Genomic DNA, 8,146 nt, shown 5'->3' with positions numbered 1-8,146 from the left:
CATGTGAGAGGAGCTCTGATACTTAGAAAAGACTTTCTGAAGGCGTCATTTGGTATCGTATTCCCCTTGGGGCTTGGTTGGGTCTCAGCAAAGCAGATACCAGGGACTGTAAAGGGGTTAAAGTTCAAAACGGCTCCGGTTCCGTTATTTTAAGGGTTAAAGCTTCCAAATTTGGTGTGCAATACTTTTAAGGCTTTAAGACACTGTGGTGAAAATTTGGTAAATTTTGAACAATTCCTTCATGTTTTTTCGCATTTGCAGTAATAAAGTGTGTTCAGTTTAAAATTTAAAGTGACAGTAACGGTTTTATTTTAAAACGTTTTTTGTACTTGTTATCAAGTTTATGCCTGTTTAACATGTCTGAACTACCAGATAGACTGTGTTCTGAATGTGGGGAAGCCAGAATTCCTATTCATTTAAATAAATGTGATTTATGTGACAATGACAATGATGCCCAAGATGATTCCTCAAGTGAGGGGAGTAAGCATGGTACTGCATCATTCCCTCCTTCGTCTACACGAGTCTTGCCCACTCAGGAGGCCCCTAGTACATCTAGCGCGCCAATACTCCTTACTATGCAACAATTAACGGCTGTAATGGATAATTCTGTCAAAAACATTTTAGCCAAAATGAACACTTATCAGCGTAAGCGCGACTGCTCTGTTTTAGATACTGAAGAGCATGACGACGCTGATATTAATATTTCTGAAGGGCCCCTAACTCAGTCTGATGGGGCCAGGGAGGTTTTGTCTGAGGGAGAAATTACTGATTCAGGGAACATTTCTCAACAAGCTGAACCTGATGTGATTGCATTTAAATTTAAGTTGGAACATCTCCGCATTCTGCTTAAGGAGGTATTATCCACTCTGGATGATTGTGACAAGTTGGTCATCCCAGAGAAACTATGTAAAATGGACAAGTTCCTAGAGGTGCCGGGGCTCCCAGAAGCTTTTCCTATACCCAAGCGGGTGGCGGACATTGTTAATAAAGAATGGGAAAGGCCCGGTATTCCTTTCGTCCCTCCCCCCATATTTAAAAAATTGTTTCCTATGGTCGACCCCAGAAAGGACTTATGGCAGACAGTCCCCAAGGTCGAGGGAGCGGTTTCCACTTTAAACAAACGCACCACTATACCCATAGAGGATAGTTGTGCTTTCAAAGATCCTATGGATAAAAAATTAGAAGGTTTGCTTAAAAAGATGTTTGTTCAGCAGGGTTACCTTCTACAACCAATTTCATGCATTGTCCCTGTCGCTACAGCCGCATGTTTCTGGTTCGATGAGCTGATAAAGGCGGTCGACAGTGATTCTCCTCCTTATGAGGAGATTAAGGACAGAATCAATGCTCTCAAATTGGCTAATTCTTTCACCCTAGACGCCACTTTGCAATTGGCTAGGTTAGCGGCTAAGAATTCTGGGTTTGCTATTGTGGCGCGCAGAGCGCTTTGGTTGAAATCTTGGTCGGCTGATGCGTCTTCCAAGAACAAGCTACTTAACATTCCTTTCAAGGGGAAAACGCTGTTTGGCCCTGACTTGAAAGAGATTATCTCGGATATCACTGGGGGTAAGGGCCACGCCCTTCCTCAGGATCGGCCTTTCAAGGCAAAAAATAAACCTAATTTTCGTCCCTTTCGTAGAAACGGACCAGCCCAAAGTGCTACGTCCTCTAAGCAAGAGGGTAATACTTCTCAAGCCAAGCCAGCTTGGAGACCAATGCAAGGCTGGAACAAGGGAAAGCAGGCCAAGAAACCTGCCACTGCTACCAAGACAGCATGAAATGTTGGCCCCCGATCCGGGACCGGATCTGGTGGGGGGCAGACTCTCTCTCTTCGCTCAGGCTTGGGCAAGAGATGTTCTGGATCCTTGGGCGCTAGAAATAGTCTCCCAAGGTTATCTTCTGGAATTCAAGGGACTTCCCCCAAGGGGGAGGTTCCACATGTCTCAGTTGTCTTCAGACCACATAAAAAGACAGGCATTCTTACATTGTGTAGAAGACCTGTTAAAAATGGGAGTGATTCATCCCGTTCCATTAAGAGAACAAGGGATGGGGTTCTACTCCAATCTGTTTATAGTTCCCAAAAAAGAGGGAACGTTCAGACCAATCTTAGATCTCAAGATCTTAAACAAGTTTCTCAAGGTTCCATCGTTCAAGATGGAAACCATTCGAACTATTCTTCCTTCCATCCAGGAAGGTCAATTCATGACCACGGTGGATTTAAAGGATGCGTATCTACATATTCCTATCCACAAGGAACATCATCGGTTCCTGAGGTTCGCATTCCTGGACAAACATTACCAGTTCGTGGCGCTTCCTTTCGGATTAGCCACTGCTCCAAGGATTTTCACAAAGGTACTAGGGTCCCTTCTAGCTGTGCTAAGACCAAGGGGCATTGCTGTAGTACCTTACTTGGACGACATTCTGATTCAAGCGTCGTCCCTTCCTCAAGCAAAGGCTCACACGGACATTGTCCTGGCCTTTCTCAGATCTCACGGATGGAAAGTGAACGTGGAAAAGAGTTCTCTATCTCCGTCAACAAGGGTTCCCTTCTTGGGAACAATAATAGACTCCTTAGAAATGAGGATTTTTCTGACAGAGGCCAGAAAAACAAAACTTCTAGACTCTTGTCGGATACTCCATTCCGTTCCTCTTCCTTCCATAGCTCAGTGCATGGAAGTGATCGGGTTGATGGTAGCGGCAATGGACATAGTTCCTTTTGCACGCATTCATCTAAGACCATTACAACTGTGCATGCTCAGTCAGTGGAATGGGGACTATACAGACTTGTCTCCGAAGATACAAGTAAATCAGAGGACCAGAGACTCACTCCGTTGGTGGCTGTCCCTGGACAACCTGTCACGAGGGATGACTTTCCGCAGACCAGAGTGGGTCATTGTCACGACCGACGCCAGTCTGATGGGCTGGGGCGCGGTCTGGGGATCCCTGAAAGCTCAGGGTCTTTGGTCTCGGGAAGAATCTCTTCTACCGATAAATATTCTGGAACTGAGAGCGATATTCAATGCTCTCAAGGCTTGGCCTCAGTTAGCGAGGGCCAAGTTCATACGGTTTCAATCAGACAACATGACAACTGTTGCGTACATCAACCATCAGGGGGGAACAAGGAGTTCCCTGGCGATGGAAGAAGTGACCAAAATCATTCTATGGGCGGAGTCTCACTCCTGCCACCTGTCTGCTATCCACATCCCAGGAGTGGAAAATTGGGAAGCGGATTTTCTGAGTCGTCAGACATTGCATCCGGGGGAGTGGGAACTCCATCCGGAAATCTTTGCCCAAGTCACTCAGCTGTGGGGCATTCCAGACATGGATCTGATGGCCTCTCGTCAGAACTTCAAAGTTCCTTGCTACGGGTCCAGATCCAGGGATCCCAAGGCGGCTCTAGTGGATGCACTAGTAGCACCTTGGACCTTCAAACTAGCTTATGTGTTCCCGCCGTTTCCTCTCATCCCCAGGCTGGTAGCCAGGATCAATCAGGAGAGGGCGTCGGTGATCTTGATAGCTCCTGCGTGGCCACGCAGGACTTGGTACGCAGATCTGGTGAATATGTCATCGGCTCCTCCTTGGAAGCTACCTTTGAGACGAGACCTTCTTGTTCAGGGTCCGTTCGAACATCCGAATCTGGTTTCACTCCAGCTGACTGCTTGGAGATTGAACGCTTGATCTTATCGAAGCGAGGATTCTCAGATTCTGTTATCGATACTCTTGTTCAGGCCAGAAAGCCTGTAACTAGAAAGATTTACCACAAAATTTGGAAAAAATATATCTGTTGGTGTGAATCTAAAGGATTCCCTTGGGACAAGGTTAAGATTCCTAGGATTCTATCCTTCCTTCAAGAAGGATTGGAAAAAGGATTATCTGCAAGTTCCCTGAAGGGACAGATTTCTGCCTTGTCTGTGTTACTTCACAAAAAGCTGGCCGCTGTGCCAGATGTTCAAGCCTTTGTTCAGGCTCTGGTTAGAATTAAGCCTGTTTACAAACCTTTGACTCCTCCTTGGAGTCTCAATTTAGTTCTTTCAGTTCTTCAGGGGGTTCCGTTTGAACCCTTGCATTCCGTTGATATTAAGTTGTTATCTTGGAAAGTTTTGTTTTTAGTTGCAATTTCTTCTGCTAGAAGAGTTTCAGAATTATCTGCTCTGCAGTGTTCTCCTCCTTATCTGGTGTTCCATGCAGATAAGGTGGTTTTACGTACTAAACCTGGTTTTCTTCCAAAAGTTGTTTCTAACAAAAACGTTAACCAGGAGATTATCGTACCTTCTCTGTGTCCGAAACCAGTTTCAAAGAAGGAACGTTTGTTGCACAATTTGGATGTTGTTCGCGCTCTAAAATTCTATTTAGATGCTACAAAGGATTTTAGACAAACATCTTCCTTGTTTGTTGTTTGTTCTGGTAAAAGGAGAGGTCAAAAAGCAACTTCTACCTCTCTCTCTTTTTGGATTAAAAGCATCATCAGATTGGCTTACGAGACTGCCGGACGGCAGCCTCCCGAAAGAATCACAGCTCATTCCACTAGGGCTGTGGCTTCCACATGGGCCTTCAAGAACGAGGCTTCTGTTGATCAGATATGTAGGGCAGCGACTTGGTCTTCACTGCACACTTTTACCAAATTTTACAAGTTTGATACTTTTGCTTCTTCTGAGGCTATTTTTGGGAGAAAGGTTTTGCAAGCCGTGGTGCCTTCCATTTAGGTGACCTGATTTGCTCCCTCCCTTCATCCGTGTCCTAAAGCTTTGGTATTGGTTCCCACAAGTAAGGATGACGCCGTGGACCGGACACACCTATGTTGGAGAAAACAGAATTTGTTTACCTGATAAATTACTTTCTCCAACGGTGTGTCCGGTCCACGGCCCGCCCTGGTTTTTTTAATCAGGTCTGATAATTTATTTTCTTTAACTACAGTCACCACGGTACCATATGGTTTCTCCTATGCAAATATTCCTCCTTAACGTCGGTCGAATGACTGGGGTAGGCGGAGCCTAGGAGGGATCATGTGACCAGCTTTGCTGGGCTCTTTGCCATTTCCTGTTGGGGAAGAGAATATCCCACAAGTAAGGATGACGCCGTGGACCGGACACACCGTTGGAGAAAGTAATTTATCAGGTAAACATAAATTCTGTTTTTAAGCAACTTTCTAATTTACTTCTATTAATTTTTCTTTGTTGTCTTGTTATCTTTATTTGAAAAAGAAGGCATCTAAGCTAAGGAGCCAGCAACTTTTTGGTTCAGACCTATGGACAGCACTTGTTTATTGGTGCTGTCCAATCAGCAAGTATAACCCAGGTTGTTCACCAAAAATGGGCCGGCATCTAAACTTAAATTCTTGCTTTTCAAATAAACATACCAATAGAATGAAGAAAATTTGATAATAGGAGTAAATTAGAAAGTTGCTTAAAATTGCATGCTCTATCTGAATCGCGAAAGAATTTTTGGGTTCATTGTCCCTTTAAGTACAAAAATAATTTTGTTTTATGTTCACCTTTTTATTCTTTCAAGTTGAGTGCTTTAATTCAGATCTGCATATTGTAGTCTCGTTAGTTATGTAACCTTTGTTTTGTTTATTTACAGGAATGGTAAGCTAGCTTGAATAAAAGCGACAAAATCCTTTTCTACTGTGAAGTGAATGGGCCTTTTCTGATTAGAAAAGTAAGCATTTCAGTGGACATCTACAGAGCTTGAGCTCTCGGCTTGGTGAAGAAGCAGTACTGCTGTGCCAAAGTCATGCAACGCAGTTGGATTTTACTGTAAATAAAATTTATGTGGGCAACACATAACCTGTACATTTCAAATTTTAATACATTTTTACTGATGTGAGACGAAACTTGTCTTACACCTGCTTATGTATGGTTTAGAAGCTGGAATAGCAGACAATACAGTGACCACTAGTTGTTGTTGTTTTTTGTTTTTTTCTTAGCATTAGTTGTATTTTTGGTAAAAAAAAAAGAAAAAAATGCTTTTACAGTATGTGTAATAAATGTTCAACGACCAAACATTAATTCTGCAAAGACCTAAAAATATTCTAATCATTTTTTAGCATTTGTTAGCTTCACATTAGTTGAATTTGTTTTTTTTTTTTAATGCAGACTTCATAATGAACCTATTTGTTAAACCTACAGCGAAATTAAAGATGCAGTTCTACTTAATAGTATATTTTGTTTAGAAACAATTACTTTTTATCTTAAAGTATTGCATGTTTCAGAATTATTTAAAAATGGCTTTAAATGTGATTTTGTTTTAATGTATTGCAAAAAAGAACTGCTTGTTTATTTTTTTTCCAAACTTGTGAATTATTTGTGCCTTTTTTTTTTTTTTTTTTTTTACACAACAATATTGCACATTAGCATTACTTTATTCGTTCAACAGTATTTTTTGTTCCTTCATTTTATTGTACCAAGAGAATACTATTAAGTGGGACTGCACCTGGATTGTTGTAAATGCAGTACAACAGAAGGATAAAATGTATCTTGACAATTTGATCATAATTTTAATCATTCACCTATTTTGTGCTCAGTGAACAAAGTGACAGTAAAATTATCAATTTTAGAACTGTTCCTCATTGTCTAAAATCAATTTGAAACTTGAAAATGCTTTGTATTCCACTTATATTTTTTATAAATGCCAAACCTCAGTGTAACTTTATATATGGAATCTAAATTATGCAGTTTATAAAAGTGGCCATAGAACGTACACATTTATGTTGCATGAATATTCATCTGACTTTTTAATGTTCTTCAAGCAGAACAATGAATTTGCACATTGCATGTAGACATCTGACCTTAATTACACAAACACAAGAGGTTTATATTTATTAAAGGCCAAGCTATTCTAATGTAAATTACGCCTTTTTAATAATGAAAGATAACTGGTGAATTTGTTAGTATGTCAAGTTGAAACGGATAACTTAGTTGGACAATTTTCTGAATGTGTTATGGAGCTATAATGTGATGTGTTTTTAAGGTCAGGGGGGTTGCGGAATCAGAGTACAATCATAAGCCTCCCAATTGGAGGCTACAGAAATGTTATTAGCTATGTTTTGTCGTCACGTGCACAGGGTGTCTTTGATCATGTCTGCTTGTTTTATTTTTAGTCTCTTGTAGGTTTCCGGAATTTTGACCAAGTGTTTGCGCAATGGTTAAAATACACACCTTTTGTTTCTGTGATGCCAATTATTGAATTTTAAACCACTGGTTTTACATAGTTATTTTATGTTTTAACAACGTTGGAGTTTACCAAAATGATTCTTTCTAGAAACGTATCTTAAAATATCAAAAACATGATTTTTATTAAAATGTTTTAGCATTATAAACTGCTTATGAGATTATTCCAACAAACAGGGATGTTCTCTTTGTTCGAAAACATTTGTACAATTAAAAGATCATGTAACTGTCATTTTTTTGTAATTATGCTTTCAGAGAGCTGCTTGTTTTGTCATCCCAAATATTTTTCTTCAGAGAAGAAATAAATACTGTTGCAACTGTTTTCTAGCCAATTTAGTTTTCACTATTTTCCATACAGTATTTCTGTTGAAATTAGATGGGGTCAAATATGTATTTTTTTTTTTTTTGTGTGTGTTTTTTGTTTTGTTTTTTAATATGTCTCTAGAGCAGTGTTAAAGGGACATGTAACTTTTTTTTTCTTCTCTTTCATGATTCAGATGGCATGGAGAGTCCATACAATGTTCTAATTACTAGAACAGGATATTCACTCTTGGCCAGTAGGAGGAGGCAAAGAGCACCCCAGCAGAGCTATTAAGTATCACTTCTCTTACCCATAAACCCCAGTCATTCTCTTTGCCTTGATCACGGGAGGATGGCGAAGATGGTGTCTGAAGATTTTAATCCTTTTAATGGGTACTTTTACCTGCAAGCAAGGATTAGGGCTATGCTGTGTCAATGTCAACCTCTTTAGTAAGAGTAATGGTGGCTATTAGCAGAAGACGGTGAAGTGGTCTTTGCTTAAACCTCTAACATTATTGCTACCCCTATTATAGAAAGCCATAGTTGGTTACTCTGTTTCTTTTCTATAGGTCCCTGGTAGGTATGGTGAAGCTGCCACACCTCAGAAAACCGCTCCTGCCTGACAGAGCAGGATCCACAGGTAAGTGCTTTACCTTCTAGGTTTGAAGGTACCGGCACTT

General features: G+C 40.7%; 1 protein-coding gene across 1 annotated transcript in view; it reads left to right on the top strand.

Annotated features, from left to right (window-relative positions):
* ZHX1 (zinc fingers and homeoboxes 1) overlaps window positions 1–7,488 on the top strand; it is a 117,611-nt gene extending 110,123 nt beyond the window's left edge. The window contains exon 3 of the mRNA XM_053715330.1: window positions 5,578–7,488. The gene's annotated coding sequence lies outside the window, so the exon portion shown is untranslated. The remainder of the gene's footprint in view (window positions 1–5,577) is intronic.
* The last annotated feature ends 658 nt before the right edge of the window (window positions 7,489–8,146 follow it).

This window comes from Bombina bombina, chromosome 5 (genome assembly GCF_027579735.1).
Source record: "Bombina bombina isolate aBomBom1 chromosome 5, aBomBom1.pri, whole genome shotgun sequence".
NCBI classification, from domain to species: domain Eukaryota; kingdom Metazoa; phylum Chordata; class Amphibia; order Anura; family Bombinatoridae; genus Bombina; species Bombina bombina.
This window is presented reverse-complemented; position numbering and strand designations above follow the sequence as displayed.